At 57.6% G+C, this 15,202-nt stretch overlaps 1 protein-coding gene across 3 annotated transcripts in view; it reads left to right on the top strand.

Annotated features, from left to right (window-relative positions):
- Positions 1–5,301: 5,301 nt before the first annotated feature.
- The window catches only part of PIK3R6 (phosphoinositide-3-kinase regulatory subunit 6), a 62,763-nt gene continuing 52,862 nt past the window's right edge, over positions 5,302–15,202 (top strand). The window contains exon 1 of one of the 3 annotated variants that reach the window (XM_068151614.1): positions 5,302–5,761. The gene's annotated coding sequence lies outside the window, so the exon portion shown is untranslated. Of the gene's footprint in view, positions 5,762–14,633; positions 14,843–15,202 lie in introns of those variants that run through there. The other 2 variants (XM_068151612.1, XM_068151613.1) reach the window with 2 other exon arrangements.

The raw sequence follows: 15,202 nt of genomic DNA on the forward strand, positions 1-15,202 counted from the left end.
TCCCTTCCCATTCAACCCAGTCTGGGAGCTGTGACATAAGGTGACATTTTCTGCCCTTGCAGGACATTCTGAGGTACTGCTCAGGCTTGGAAAGTCCATGCTCATTTAGCAGCAGGAGCAGCAGCAGCATTGTCTCCTGCTTACTTCTGTTCATTGCTGCTGAGTCTCTGAAGACAGAATAAAAAGGACTGGAGATGACTTAGTTTGAAGACATGAAAAAATCACAGAATCAAGCAGGTTGGAAAAGACCTCAGAGATCATCAAGTCCAACCTGTCACCCAACACCTCCTGACAACCAAACCATGGCTCCAAGTGCCTCATCCAAGCCTTTTGTGAACACCTCCAGGGATGGGGACTCCACCACCTCCCTGGGCAGCACATCCCAATGGCTAACAACTCTCTCTGGGAAGAACTTTCTCCTCACCTCCAGCCTGAACCTCCTCTGGCACAGCTTGAGACTGTGTCCTCTTGTTCTGTGGCTAGTGCAAGCCCACTAAACTGGCTCTGTGCTTCCCTCTCCCTCCATCCACCCACCTTCTGTGTTTGCTAAAGCTTCAGGGAGAGAGCATTTGGTGGTGTTCCAGTGTGGAAACTCGAGTTGCAACATCACACTGTTGCTTGCTGTGTGACTTGTGCCCTCCTGAGCTGCAAGAGTATCATGCCTTGCCCTGAGTGGTGGGGCTCTGGACATCTGCCAGGAGCTGGTTTCTCTGCAGGATGGGTGGTTCAGAAGCAGCAGAGCTCCAACAGCATCGTTTTCTCCCTGCAAATAACCCCTGCTGCCCTCAGGGACCCGGCTGACTCCTCAGCTATGGCATTAGAGCAGCCACAGGATGGTGGAAAAATGAAAGCAAGGAGAAGGAAAGCAGCCCTGAATGGAAGCCAAGGCAGGAGGAGAGGTGTCCAGAGCTCCCCTTTGACAGGAGCATTTGTGTGTGCTTGCAGGGTGTGGAGCAGTGTTAAAAAAACAGGAACTGAACATCAGCACCGTGATGGGGAAGAGAAACCTCTCTGTTCCTGCCAGCCCTGCTTGCTGCCAGCCCTGCCACCCTCACCAGCACTCCTTCAGGGGCTGTCAAGCCCTGGACCAGGCTGCCCAGGGCAGTGGTGGAGTCCCCACCTCAGAGGGATTGGAAAGCCATCAAGGTGTGGTGCTGAGGGATGTGGTTGGGTGGTGACCTGGCAGTGCTGGGCTGACAGCTGGACTTACAATCATAGAATCACAGAATCAGCCAGGCTGGAAAAGACCTCAGAGATCACCAAGTCCAACCTAGTACCTGATACTTAACACCTCCTGACAACTGAACCATGGCTCCAAGTGCCACACCTAAGCCTTTCTTGAACACCTCCAGGGATGGGGACTCCACCACCTCCCTGGGCAGCACATCCCAGTGGCCAATTCCTCTTGCTGGGAAGAATTTCTTCCTCACCTCCAGCCTAACCCTCCCCTGGCACAGCTTGAGATTGTGTCCTCTTGTTCTGCTGGTGGGTGCCTGGGAGGAGAGACCAACCCCCACCTGGCTCCAACCTCTTTTCAGGTAGTTTGTAGAGAGCAAGAAGGTCTCTCCTGAGCCTCCTCTTCTCCAGGCTAAGCAACCCCAGCTCCCTCAGCCTCTCCTCACAGGGCTTGTGCTTGGGACTTGATGTTCTCTTCCGAACAGAATGATTCTGTGATGCAGCCCTGCTGGTGTCAGGGCTGAACAAGGGGCTGTGAGGTGCCAGGGTCTCCCACTTGCATTTGTGAGGAGCTGCAGCATGAGCCCTAGGAGGACACCAGCCCAGATGCTGTCACTGTGTCACCACCTTATGGTTGTGCAACGTTCCCTCGGTGGGGACCTGCCGGCGCTGACACCAGGTCGGGTGCTGGGGGGTGTAGTATCTCAGGAGGCCACAGGGCTGTGTGCTGCTCCCGTGGCAGGAAAGCCCCTTTCAGGGCACTAAGTTCCTCTCCAGACTGGAAAGCCCCTCCTGAATTAGTCCTTCAGGTGAGCTCTCTCTGTTTGCTTCAGGAGATAAACTTCTTCCCCATGAGGGGGATCCAGAGCACTTTGAAGCCGTTGTGTACCTCACTCATGCACAGAACCTTGCACTCAGAGAACCATTTAGGTTGGAAGAGACCTTCAAGATCATCAAGTCCAACCATCAGCCCTACTCTAGCAAGCCCACCACCAAGCCACATCCCCAAGCACCACACCTACACAGCTCTTACACACACCCAGGGCTGGTGGCTCCACCACCTCCTACAGACAGGGCCCTTGGACTGCTCCTGCAGACCAGGGAGGTTTGCAGGGACAAAGAGCTGGGCTGTAGCTGGTCCACCTCCAGGGAGGTGACTGAATCCCCATCCCTGGAGGTGTTTCAAAGAGGCAGAGATGTGTTGCTGAGGGACAAGGTTTAGCAGCAGCCTTGGTGGAGTTGGAGAAGGGTTGGAGTCTATCTGAAAAGTCTTTTCCAACCCAAATGATTCTGTGATTCTGTGCTCATGATGGACAGGCACAGGACAGTAAAGCTCAGCAGTGCCCAAAACCTTAGCCTGGGCATGCTGAAGAAGCCAATTGTGATGCTATCAGGGACAAAGCAAACAGGAGACCACAGCTCCAGGAGCTGCAGGAGCTGTGCTGAGGTGCTGGACTGAAATAATGTCCAGGCTGAGGGCTAAAGTTTAGAACCATAGAACAGTCAGGGTTGGAAGGGAGCTCAAGGATCCAAGGTTCCAACCCCCCTGCCATGGGCAGGGACACCTCACACTACAGCAGGTTGCTCACAGCCACATCCAGCCTGGCTGCAAACACCTCCAGGCAGGAGGCTTCCACCACCTCCCTGGGCAACCTGTGCCAGGCTCTCACCACCCTCCTGGGGAACAACTTCTTCCTAACATCCAATCTCAATCTCCCCATTTCTAGTTTTTCTCCATTCCCCCCAGTCCTATCCCTCCCTGACACCCTCAAAAGTCCCTCCCCAGCTTTCTTGGAGCCCCCTCCAGATCCTGGAAGGCCACAATTAGGTCTCCTTGCAGCCTCCTCTTGTCCACACTGAACAACCCCAACTCTCTCAGTCTGTCTGTCTAGGAGAGGTGCTCCAGGCCTCTGCTCATCCCTGTTTAATGAGGTGGGGCCCACTTTTGCCTACTGGAGAAGAGAAGGCTCTGGGGAGACCTTACAGCTGCCTTCCAGTACCTGAACAGTCACAGAATGCCAGGCTGGGAGGGACCCCAAGCATCCCCTGGCCCAGCCTGGTGCAGTTGAACTGAGCTGGCCCAGCACCCTGGCAGGCTGAGCCTTCCAGCTGCCCAGAGCAGGGCAATCCACCACTTCCCCTGGGAGATGATTCCAGTGTCCAACTCTGCTCAGGGGGAAACATTTCCTTCTGGAGTCCAAAGGGAATCACCCAGCAGCACCTTGTCCCCATCACCCCTTGTCTTCTCCTTGTACAAAGGGAGTCTTCATCCTCTTGGTAGCCATCCTTTATGTACAGCTGGGGATGTCCCTAGGTGACCTTTAGAGGCCCCTTCCAACCCAAACCCTTCCCTGATTCTATGTGCATGCCACATCCATGCTGGCCAGAAGGCTGGGCTGGTGGCCACCAGCCACCCTGGCCAGGCCATGTGTGTGTGTGTGTGTGTCTGTCTGTCCTTCATGAATGGGAGTGAATGTGCCTGGAAAACAGGAGAGGGGAAACCAGGAGGTCATCAGTTGCCTGCTGCTGCTTCCCCAGAGCCTTCCTGCCCGCGGGCCGGCTGCCAGGGAAGGAGACACCGCTCGGCACCGCGACCTGGCACCAGCACAGCCCAGCGTGAGCAGTGCTGACAGCCTCCCCCTGCTTTTCTCTCCCAGGCAGGAAGGAAGTCAGTTATTTTTAGGCTCTTTACACATCTGGGGCCCAGGTATGGCTCTGCACCTACAGCTTCTGCTGCTCTGAAAGGACAGGGGAAGTGTGAGCGCCTCGCCTGCGGTTCCCACGCTCCCTCGCTGAGGACTTTCTCCCCCCAGCCCACATCCTCCCAAAAATACTCAGAGCCCCAAGGGCTGTTCCAGGTAATCCTTGAGCAGGGCTCTGGCCAGAAGCGAGGGCAGCACTGGCTGGGGCAGGTCCCCAGCTGGAAATGCTTTGCCCATGCTGTTGAGGTTCCCTGAGGACTTCAGGAACCCTGTGGCCATGGCACTGGGGACCGTGGTGTAGTGGCCGTGGTGGTGCTGGGTGGATGTTTGGACTGGATGATCCTGGAGGTCCTTTCCAGGACTGGATGATCCTGGAGGTCTTTTCCAGGACTGGATGACCCTGGAGGTCTTTTCCAACCAAAACAATTCTGTGATTCTGTGACTCTGCACAGTGAGGCCCAGGGCATGCAACTGTGCTCCATCAGCCCTGACAGAGCTGCTGGCTTCACCCCAGCCCTGCACCCACATCCTACAGGGATGAACATTTGTCTCTGGTCTGGGATGGATCTGCCTGGCCTACACATCCCCCATGTGCCAACCTGTGCTTATAGAATCAGTGCATTGTTTGGTTTGAGAAAGCTCTCTAAGATCACCCAGTCCAATCATCAACCCAGCACCACCAGGGCCACCAAACCATGGCCCCAGGTGCCATGGCCACACATTTCTTGAACACCTCTAGAGATGGGGACTCCACCACCTCCCTGGGCAGCCTCTGCCAACCCCTGACCACCCTTGCAGCAAAGCAATTGTTCCTCCTCTCCAACCTAACCCTCCCCTGGCACAATTCCAGGCCATTTCCCCTCCTATCACCTGAGACTAGGGAGAAGGACAAGGTGCAAATGGCTCTCAGCCCTACCTGGGTGTCAGGACACTGATGGGCAGCCCTGAGCAGCCTCACCTGGGTCCCTGTTTGGGCTCTGGCCAAGTGCTGCACTCCTGACACTGACTCACAAGTGCTGCCAACGTGATGCCCCACTGAGCACAGCCAGAGCTGCTCCAACCAGCACGCAGCCTGCGCCTCTGCCAGCACTAATTTCTCTCTGAACAACGTTCCAGAAGGGGCTGGGCTGGGCATCCCCTGCCCAGGCTGCCCCCCCGAGCTGGCAGAGGGCAGGTAGGAGCTGCTCTGGGCAGCTGCAGGAGCTGGCATTGAGCAAAAGCAGATGTTTGGGAGATGCTGTGGGCGGGAGGAGCTGGCACCAAACACCGCGCTTGGAACGGGGAGCTGGAAAAGTGTCTCCTTGGACAGACTCCTCCTTGTCTCTCGTAGCAACATCGGTTTATTTCGAGGGGCTGGGTGTGCAGCAGCCTCGGGCACTCTCTCTGCCTGGGCTGGGAGATGGCAGCACCGGAGGGGCTGCCCCTGTGTGGGATGGTTGGTGGCACGGTGGAGGCTGTCCCTGTGCCAGGGCTGACAGCGTCTGTCCCCGGCCAGGCTCATCCCGGAGCAGCCTGACCTGCGCGGCTGGTTCTGGGAGATTAGAGGCAGGGCACAGCCGAAACCTCTTTGGCCTGCTCCTGCACGTCCGGAGCGAACATGACCCACGTGGGGACAGCTCTCTCCTGCGGGGACTTCTCTCTGAAAGAGGAAGTTGTCTTGAAATAACTCCGGCGCTTCCCTCTGAGCTTTGCAGACTTTGAAGTGTGCTGCGGAGCCAGGCAGCTGCCCCGGCGCTCCCCCGGCGCACCCTGACCTGCCTGCTGGCCGGAGCGGGCCCTGCCATGACTCCTCCAGGACCTCGCCCTGCTCCTTTCACGCTGGATGGGACCTCGGGGGGGTGTGTGACTCCCTGGGCTCCTCGCTGCCTGCCCTGAAGAATCAGGTAGAGCCCTGGAGGGTGGCTTGCTCCTGGGGCTGTGCATGGGGAGGTGCGGTGCTCGTCCTCTGCCTTCTCTTCTCTCTGCTCCGCGGAGCGGGTCCTGCTGCCCTGCCGGTGCCCAGCGCTGCGCCTCTACCGGGCAGCGCTTTGTGTCTCAGCGGCTCGCAGCGTGTGCTCGAGTGCTGCACCCCTGTGGATGAAAGACCCTCGGAAGGATTTGAATGGGATCAGTTTGGTTTCCTTCCTCAGGGTGAATTAGGGGAGAGGGCAGCGGTGGGGCAGGAGCAGGGGAACCTGCTGTTCCTCTGCGGGAAGGGAATAGCTGTGCAAGCTTCCCCCGACAGTCACCTGGATCTTGGGGCGGGGGGGGGGGGGGAACAAGGCTTTTCGCTGGAGCCTGTCCCAGGGAGGAGCACAGAGAGTTTGCTGCCTGCACCCCTGGACAAGCTGCGGGTGGTTTGGGGGTTGTCACCCCTCTGGCGCCCACGCAAGGCCCCCGGCCACCCGCGGCACTCGCAGCCCCTGCGCGCAGCCCGCAGCCAGCAACCGCTGCTGCTGCTGCTCAGCCAGACGGGCTGAGGCTGAGGCCACCGGCTCGGGGCAGCTTCAGCGCTTCTCAGGCTTGCTCATTTTGCCCTCTCTGAAGCCACTCCAGGCGGCAAGGAACGGAATCACCTGCCCAGAGCCGCTCCTGGCCATCTCCCGCCCTGGCGGTGCTGGGGCACCCCACTTCCAGCTCCTTGCTTGCCCCGTAGGGCAGGCAGAGCTCACGCACCCCTCCGAAGGGAGGCTGTGCTCTGGGTTTTGCTGGATGGGGGCCAGCTCTGGCACTGGCTGTTTGTGCAGTCGTGTGGCTGCCCATGTTCCCCTCCCTCTGGCCCGGGGCCCCGTGGGTCCCTGGGGGCCCTGTGACATGGCAATAAAGAGCGATGGCAGTGGTGATAAGGAGGAGAGTGCAGCAGCCCTGGCCAGAGAGGAAACACGGGGGGGAGTGCTGGGGCCTGAGCTTCAAAGAGCTGTAGATAGAATAGAACATGATCCAACTCTGTGCAACGGGCAAGTTCTAGTCCTCCTCCTCCTCCTCTTCCCTGCTGAATGTTTTCCTCTTCATCCTCTGGCTGGGTGAGAGGCCCCTCCCTGAGCCATCCAACCACAATCTCTCACCTCCTTGGGCTGCTGCTGCCTTCCCCTGGGAGCAATCCCAGTGCCCATGCAGCTGGGCAGCAGCTTTTATTTCTGTCTCTTGACTAAGCCTGAGCCCAACCAAATTCCTCTGGGCTGCAAGGACAGATTTAGCACCTCTGAGTCCCACACAGGCTTCTAGGTGTGCACTTGTTTGGTATTTTGGTTGTGCAGTGACTAAGCCTCCCAAAGCTTTCTCCCTCTCTGGAGATGTTCCAAACCTGCCTGGGTGTGTTCCTGTGTGATCTGCTCTAGGGGATCCTGATCTTTTGAGGCCCCTTCCAATTCTGTGGTTCTCAGCCAGTTTCTGAGGTCCTCTGTGGGTGGTTCACATTCAGGAGGTGTTGATTCAGCCTTCACAGTGGAGGGTGAACATCTCCCAGCCCACTGAACCTCCTAAGGTATGTCCTGCATCTGCAGTGGGAGGGAACATGGAGAGCTGTCTGGCACTGGCACATGAATCTGTGCCAACTGCAGCACTTTCTGTCAAACATTCGTTGAGCAGAGGAAATAGTTGGAGCCCTCCAAGCCTCAAGTTGTCCTCATGAGCTCTGGGCTCACTGCTCACAGTCTCTGCCCTGCAGTCTCTCCCCACAGCTGGGAGATGCTGGGGCTCCAGTGGTGGTGCAGGGCTGTCCTGGCATCAGCTGTTGGAGCAATGCCAGCAGCTGTGATGGTGCTGATCCCAGAATAGCTTCCTGTGTATTTTGGTTCTTTTAGTCCTGCTTCCTAAACAGGCAGAGCTATGAGGCTTAGAATCATAGAACCCCAGCCTGGTTTGGCTGGGAAGAGACCTTCAAAGCTCATCCAGTCCAAGCCCCTGCAGCCAGCAGGGACATCCCCAACCACAGCAGGTTGCTCACAGCCCCAAACAACCTGACCTGCAATGCTTCCAGCCAGGGGGCATCTCCCAGCTCTCTGGGCAGCCTGGGACAGGCTCTCACCACCCTCAGGGGCAAACATTTCTTCCTTCTCTCCAGTCTCAATCTCTCTCTTGTAGTTTCAAACCATCCCCCCTTGTCCTGTCACCACAGGCCCTGCTTGAAGGTCTGTCCCAAGCTTTCTGCTCAGCCCTTGAAGCACTGCAAGGCCACCAGAAGGTCTCCCTGGAGCCTTCTCCTCTCCAGGCTGCCCAAGGCCAACTCTCTCAGCCTGGCCTCGCAGCAGAGGGCTTCCAGCCCTGCCAGCATTGCTGTGGCCTTCTCTGACCTGCTCCAACAGGTCCCTGGCTGTGCTGTGCTGAGGGCTCCAGAGCTGCCCCAGCACTGCAGAGGAGGTCTGAGCAGAACACAGGAGAGGGGCAGAATCCCCTCCCTGCCCCTGCTGCCCACACTGCTGGGGATCAGCCCAGGGCAGGCTGGGGCTGGGCTGGCAGCACTCAGTGCCAGCTCACCTCCAGCTTTGCACCCCCCAGCACCCCCAAGTCCTTCTCCTCAGGGCTGCTCTCCAGCCCTTCACCCCCAGCCTGCTCTGATATTGGGGCATGCCCTGCCCCATGTGCAGGACCTTGCACTTGGCCTTGCTGACCCTCATGAGTTTCACACTGGCTTGTTTCCCCCACTTCCCTGTCTGTTGCTGCTCCACCATTCTAGGATGGACATTCCTGGCCAGATGGGCTCGAATCAGCCAGAGGAGAATAATTCCTGACCCTGGGTGGGATGGCACAGGACAGCTACCAATGAACTTTCCTGGCCCTTCCAGGACAGCATGTGCAGGCTGCAGTGTGACAGCCACATTCCTTGCTTTGTTCCCTACAAAAGCCACCCCTGGGCCATGGAAGGGCTGTGGGGTGGGCTGAGTGCTCCCTGCTCCCTATGCCAGCTTGCACATCCCCAGTGCAGCACTTTCCACTTTCTCTTTCATGTTCAGATGGTTCCCCCTGGGAGCTCTGTGAAGGCTATCCCAGGGCAGTTCTGCTTGTGCTGGACATGGTCTTGCTCTGCTGGTGACAGGGACCTGCCTGTGGCCCCTTGGGCAACAGTTGCCCTGTGCACCATCTCACTGGGATGGACTGCCACCATCTCACCATCTTCTGATACAGGGGGTGGGCACAGCTGCTCTTGTGGCAGGGCCAGAATGACCTTCTCTCAGTCCCCTTTGGGTTTGCACCTGGCTGTTGGGATGTGAGCAGCAGCATTCCCCTCCCCAGCACCCAGCATGTGCTAGCATCTGTGGGGACCTGGCAGGGCTCTGATTTGCCACAAAATGAGACCTCCTCTACTCCAACTGGTTGTGAAAGAGCTGAGCCAAGAGGACTCCTGGTTTGGTGGTGTCCTGCATTCCTACCCTGCCCACATCTCCTGCCCAGGCCTGGGGGCTGTCAGAAGTTGCTTCCCCAGTGGCTCTCTTGCTTTTGTGAGCCTTGGTGGTGCTGGTGGCTGCTCTGCAGGCAGATGCCATGCTGGCTGACTCACAGCTTTCTATTTTGAGGTGTGACATGCCTTGAAGGCAGCACCATCCATCAAACATGGCTTGGGCAGGAGCTCTCCAAGGGAGCTGCTGGTGTGTGTCATCTGTGCTGGGCTGAGTCTTGCTTGTGAGTCTCTAGTGTGATTCTTCAGTCCAGGCTGGTGGGACTGGGGGCATCTTCATAGACTCATAGAATGGTCCAGGCTGGAAGGCACCTCCAAAGCTCATCCAGTCCAACCCCCCTGCACTCAGCAGGGACATCCCCCACTGGATCAGGCTGCCCAGAGCCCTGTCCAGCCTCACCTTGAATATCTCCAGGGAGGGAGCCTCAACCACCTCCCTGGGCAACCTGTGCCAGTGTTCCACCACCCTCATGGTGCTGAACTTGTTCCTAGCATCCAATCTAAATCTGCTCTGCTCTAGTTTGAAACCATTGCCCCTGCTCCTGTCCCTGCAGGCCTTTGCAAACAGTCTCTCTCCATCCTTCCTGCAGCCCCCCTTCAGGTACTGGCAGGCTGCTATTAGGTCTCCCTGGAGCCTTCTCTTCTCCAGGCTGAACACCCCCAGCTCCCTCAGCTGTCCTCATAGCAGAGCTGCTCCAACCCCCTGAGCATTTTTAGTGGCCCTCCTCTGGACCCAATCCATCAGCTCCATGTCCTTCCTATACTGAGGTCTCCAGTCCTGCACACAGCACTGCAGGTGAGGTCTCAGCAGAGCCAAGTGGCAGAATCCCCTCTCTGGATCCCTGGCAATGCTGCTTTGGATGCAGCCCAGGCTGTGATTTGCCTTCTGTGCTGCAAGCTCACACTGCCTGCTCCTGTCCAGCTTCTCACCCATCAGCACCCCAAAATCCTTTCCCACAGGGCTGCTTTCTAACACCTGCTCCCCCAGTGTGTATTGATAATGAGGATTGTTCCTGCCCATCGTCCTGCTGAAAGCCCTGCTTTCTGGTGTTGCCTGTACTGTGTAATTAAAGCTCCTCATTGATCTTGTACCCCAGGTGACACTTTGTATTCTCACCCCTTCCTTGCTGCTCTGCTTCTCTTGGCTCTCTGGGTTAGCCTGTCAGCAGCTGTCATGTTGTTCAGTCCCCAAAGCCAAGAGAAGCAGCTGAGGGAGCTGGAGCTGCTTAGTCTTCAGAAGAGGAGGCTGAGAGGATACCACATTGCCCTCTGCAGCTCCCTGAAGGGAGACTGGAGCCAGGTGGGGGTTGGTCTACTCCAGCAGCAAGCGACAGGACAAGAGGAAAGAGCCTCAAGTTGCACCAGGGAACGTTCAGGTTGGATATTTGGGACAATTAATGCCCAGAAAGGGTTCTCAGGCACTGGCAGAGGCTGCCCAGGGAGGTGGTGGAGTCTCCATCTCTAGAGGTGTTCAAGAACCATGTGGCCATGGCACTTGGGGACAGGGTTTGGTGGCCATGGTGGTGTTGGGTTGATGGTTGGACTGGGTGATCTCAGAGGCCTTTTCCCACTGAGACAGTTCTACCACCTGGATGTGGTGCTGAGGGAGGTGCTTTAGTGGGGGTGGCTTAGCTGCAGTGGAGGCAGTGTGAGCTCTGGGTGAGTGGTTGGACTTGGCAATCTCAGGTCTCTTCCAAGCTCAGCAGCTCCATGTCTCTGTGATTGTGTTTCCCCTCAGCTGGAAGCACTGCTGGGGCTGAGCTCTAGGTGAGTGGTTGAGCTTGGCACCAATACAGGCTGGGCAGCAACTGGCTTGAGAGCAGCCCTGAAGAAAAGGCCTTGGGGGTGCTGGGGGAGGAGAAGCTCAGCAGGAGCCAGCAGGGAGCACTTGCAGCCCAGAGAGCCAAGCAGAGCCTGGGCTGCAGCAAGAGAAGTGTGGCCAGCAGGGCCAGGGAGGGGATTCTGCCCCTCTGCTCCACTCTGCTGAGACCACAGCTGCAGCTCTGGGGACAGTTCTGGAGCCTCTGTGCCAGGAAGGATCTGGAGGTGCTGGAAGGTGTCCAGAGAAGGGCCAAGAGGATGAGCAGAGGGCTGGAGCTGCTCTGCTGTGAGGACAGACTGAGGGAGTTGGGGTTGTGCAGTCTGGAGAAGAGAAGGCTCTGAGGAGACCTAATTGTGGCCTTCCAGGATCTGCAGGGGGCTGCAAGAAAGCTGGGGAGGGACTTTTGAGGGTGTCAGGGAGTGATAGGGCTGGGGGGGATGGAGCAAAACTAGAAGTGGGGAGATTGAGATTGGATGTGAGGAAGAAGTTGTTGGCCAGGAGGGTGGTGAGAGCCTGGCACAGGTTGCCCAGGGAGGTGGTGGAAGCCTCCTGCCTGGAGGTGTTTGCAGCCAGGCTGGATGTGGCTGTGAGCAACCTGCTGCAGTGTGAGGTGTCCCTGCCCATGGCAGGGGGGTTGGGACTGGCTGAGCCTTGAGGTCCCTTCCAACCCTGACAGTTCTATGATCTCAGAGGTCTCTTCCAAGCTCAGCAGCTCCCTGGCTCTGTGGCTGTGTTTCCCCTCAGGTGGGAGCTCTGCCTGGGCTGTTTGCGCCAGCAGACCTGGCAGGGGCTGTCAAATCTCATTCTGTTTTCCCCTCTGACTGTGTTTTGCTGGGTTTGTTTTTTTCCCAAAGCCAGCTCTGGGAATGGAAAGGGACATTCAATCCAAAGAGGTGATGCTTCCTGAAAACTGATTTCTTTCCTTAGCAAGAATGCAAAGTGACGTGAGTGAGGAAGTCTCCAAAGAGTCGTTAGTGATCCAGGAAGCTGCTCCACTTCCACAGCAGCTCCAGCAAAGGGCCCTGGGGCTCACTGAGTCCTGCTGGGCAGCTGAAGGTCCTGCAGTGTGAGCTGTGAAGGTGTTTCCTTAGTGAATTGGCTGTAAGAGCCCATTCTCACCTCCTTCTCCATGGGCATGAGCCTTCTGAACTGGAGCAGGTTGGATGAGAAGCTCAACAGGAGCCAGCAGGGAGCACTTGCAGCCCAGAGAGCCAAGCAGATGTGCCAAGGCTGCAGCAAGAGAAGTGTGGCCAGCAGGGCCAGGGAGGGGATTCTGCTCCTCTGCTCCACTCTGCTGAGACCACAGCTGGAGCTCTGGGGACAGTTCTGGAGCCTCTGTGCCAGGAAGGGTCTGGAGGTGCTGGAAGGTGTCCAGAGAAGGGCCAGGAGGATGAGCAGAGGACTGGAGCTGCTCTGCTCTGGAGACAGCCTGAGGGAGTTGGAGCTGCTCAGTCTGTAGAAGAGAAGGCTGTGAGGAGACCTTCTTGTGGCCTTCCAGGATCTGCAGGGGGCTCCAAGAAAGCTGGGGAGGGACTTTTGAGGGTGTCAGGGAGGGATAGGACTGGGGGGGATGGAGCAAAACTAGAAATGGGGAGATTCAGGTTGGCTGTGAGGAAGAAGTTGTTGCCCATGAGGGTGGTGAGAGCCTGGCACAGGTTGCCCAGGGAGGTGGTGGAAGCCTCCTGCCTGGAGGTGTTTGCAGCCAGGCTGGATGTGGCTGTGAGCAACCTGCTGCAGTGTGAGGTGTCCCTGCCCATGGCAGGGGGGTTGGGACTGGCTGAGCCTTGAGGTCTCTTCCAGCTCTAACAATTCTCTGATTCTGGCAGGGATGTACTTGCCAGAGCAGCCAGCAGGCAACGGTGCAGCAAAGTGTTGCTGGAAAGCAGAGTCTGAACTTGAGATGAGTTTCCTTGGCAGTGACAGCCCGAGGGAGAGCAGCTGGTTTCGTAGCAGAGCTGTCTGAAACCACAAACCCTGCCAGGTTTGGAGCTGATATTCACATGTCAGTCCAAAAGGGGAGCCCCAGGCCAGTCCCCAGCATACTTCATTCCCCCCCACCTCTTCTCCAGGTCTCTGCACCCTGATCTCTTGTCTGAGCAGGGCAGGCAGGGGACCTTGATGTGGGTTTTGAGTTTCACACCTTAAGTTTTGTATCCTTTTCATTGTGTCTGAGACACTTTGCTCTGGAGTGGCGAGACGGAGCCTGGTCCTGCCCTTGGCTCTCACCCTTCACAGGTCCTCAGGGGAGCCTGGAGCTGCTGCCTGGACAGCAAGGAGGGCTGGAGGCTGGCAAGCTGCATTCATCTCCCTTTCCTCTAGCTGAGCTGTGCAGCTGGGGTGGAGATCAGGACCAGGGCCAAGAGCAGTGGCTGCTCCACCAGCAGACGGACACGGCTTGAGGGGAGGGTGCAAACAGGATGTCACACCTGCCCTGATGGGCTGCCCTGGATGACTGTGCCGTGGGGCAAGTGATGATGCTGGGTCCGGAGGAGCCACTGCACAGCATGTTGGGAGCTGTCAGCTGCCCTTTGGAGCAGCAAAGTCAGATCCTCAGGTTTGCTTCTCCTCAACAGGAGGAGAAACTTCTTTACAGTGAGGCTGATGGAGCCCTGGAGCAGGCTGCCCAGGGAGGCTGGGGAGTCTCCTGCACTAGAGACTTAAAACCCACCTGGATGCATTCCTGTGTGGACTACCCTAAGTGATCCTGCTCTGCCAGGGGGGTTGGAATGGATGATCTCTGAAGGTCCCTTCCAACCTCTGATGTTCTGTGATTCTGTGAGACTGTGAAAGCAGCTCTTCAGCTCTTGCAGTGAAGGAATTCCCCCTTTAGAATCAGAGAATTGTCAGGGCTGGAAGGGACCTCAAGGCTCAGCCAGTTCCAACCCCCCTGCCATGGGCAGGGACACCTCACACTGCAGCAGGTTGCTCACAGCCACATCCAGCCTGGCTGCAAACACCTCCAGGCAGGAGGCTTCCACCACCTCCCTGGGCAGCCTGTGCCAGGCTCTCACCACCCTCCTGGCCAACAACTTCTTCCTCACAGCCAATCTCAATCTCCCCATTTCTAGTTTTGCTTCATCCCCCCCAGTCCTGTCCCTCCCTGACACCCTCAAAAGTCCCTCCCCAGCTTTCTTGGAGCCCCCTGCAGATCCTGGAAGGCCACAATTAGGTCTCCTTAGAGCCCTCTCCTCTCCAGACTGCACAACCCCAACTCCCTCAGTCTGTCCTCACAGCAGAGCAGCTCCAGCCCTCTGCTCCTCCTCTGGACACCTTCCAGCACCTCCAGACCCTTCCTGGCACAGAGGCTCCAGAACTGTCCCCAGAGCTCCAGCTGTGGTCTCAGCAGAGTGGAGCAGAGGGGCAGAATCCCCTCCCTGGCCCTGCTGGCCACACTTCTCTTGCTGCAGCCTTGGCACATCTGCTCCAGCCACTCTCACCAGAGCCAGGAGGTAACCCAGGCTGGGCAGTGCCCCCCCAGCTCTGTAACCTTAGAGGAAGCCTCTGATGTGCTGCTTTCATAACCAGCCTCTCCCAGAGTCAGCTGCAGGGAGAAGGGGGAGGGCAGCCAGCGTGGCAGGGTCAGCTCCACAGGACATGTGTCCCCTCACTGGGGGTTACCTGTGCTCCTGCGTGTCCCCTGCCTCCTCCAGCTCACTGCTGCCCATGCTGCTTCTGCTGTGCAGTGGCTCCTCTGGACCCACCACCATCCCTTGCACCATGGCAAACTGATTCTGCAGCAAAATCATCCAGGGGAGTCCAGCAGAGCAGGTTTGACCTCCTCTTTGCCCCCTCCTCTTTAAGCCACGTCTGTCTGCTGGTGGAACGGTCGCTGCTTGTGCCCTGAGGTCTTTTCCAAACAGAGCAATTCTATAACCCTGCCTTGCATGGGGAGCCAGCTGGGGGAAAGGGGGGATGGGGGGGTGGGGGGTGGTTTTCTGCAGGAATGGGAAGAGTTGGGGTTGGCTTGGAGGGCTGGAACACCTCTCCTGTGGGGACAGGCTGAATGAATTGGGGCTGCTCAGCCTGGAGAAGAGAAGGCTCCAGGGAAGCCTCAGGGCAGCCTTCTAGTGCCTGAAGGGTCTACAGGAAAGCTGAGGAGGGACTGTTCAGGGCCTGTGGGGACAGGAT

This window comes from Melanerpes formicivorus, unplaced genomic scaffold (genome assembly GCF_026170545.1).
Source record: "Melanerpes formicivorus ecotype bairdi unplaced genomic scaffold, bMelFor1.0.p_v2 SCAF_21, whole genome shotgun sequence".
Lineage (NCBI taxonomy): Eukaryota > Metazoa > Chordata > Aves > Piciformes > Picidae > Melanerpes > Melanerpes formicivorus.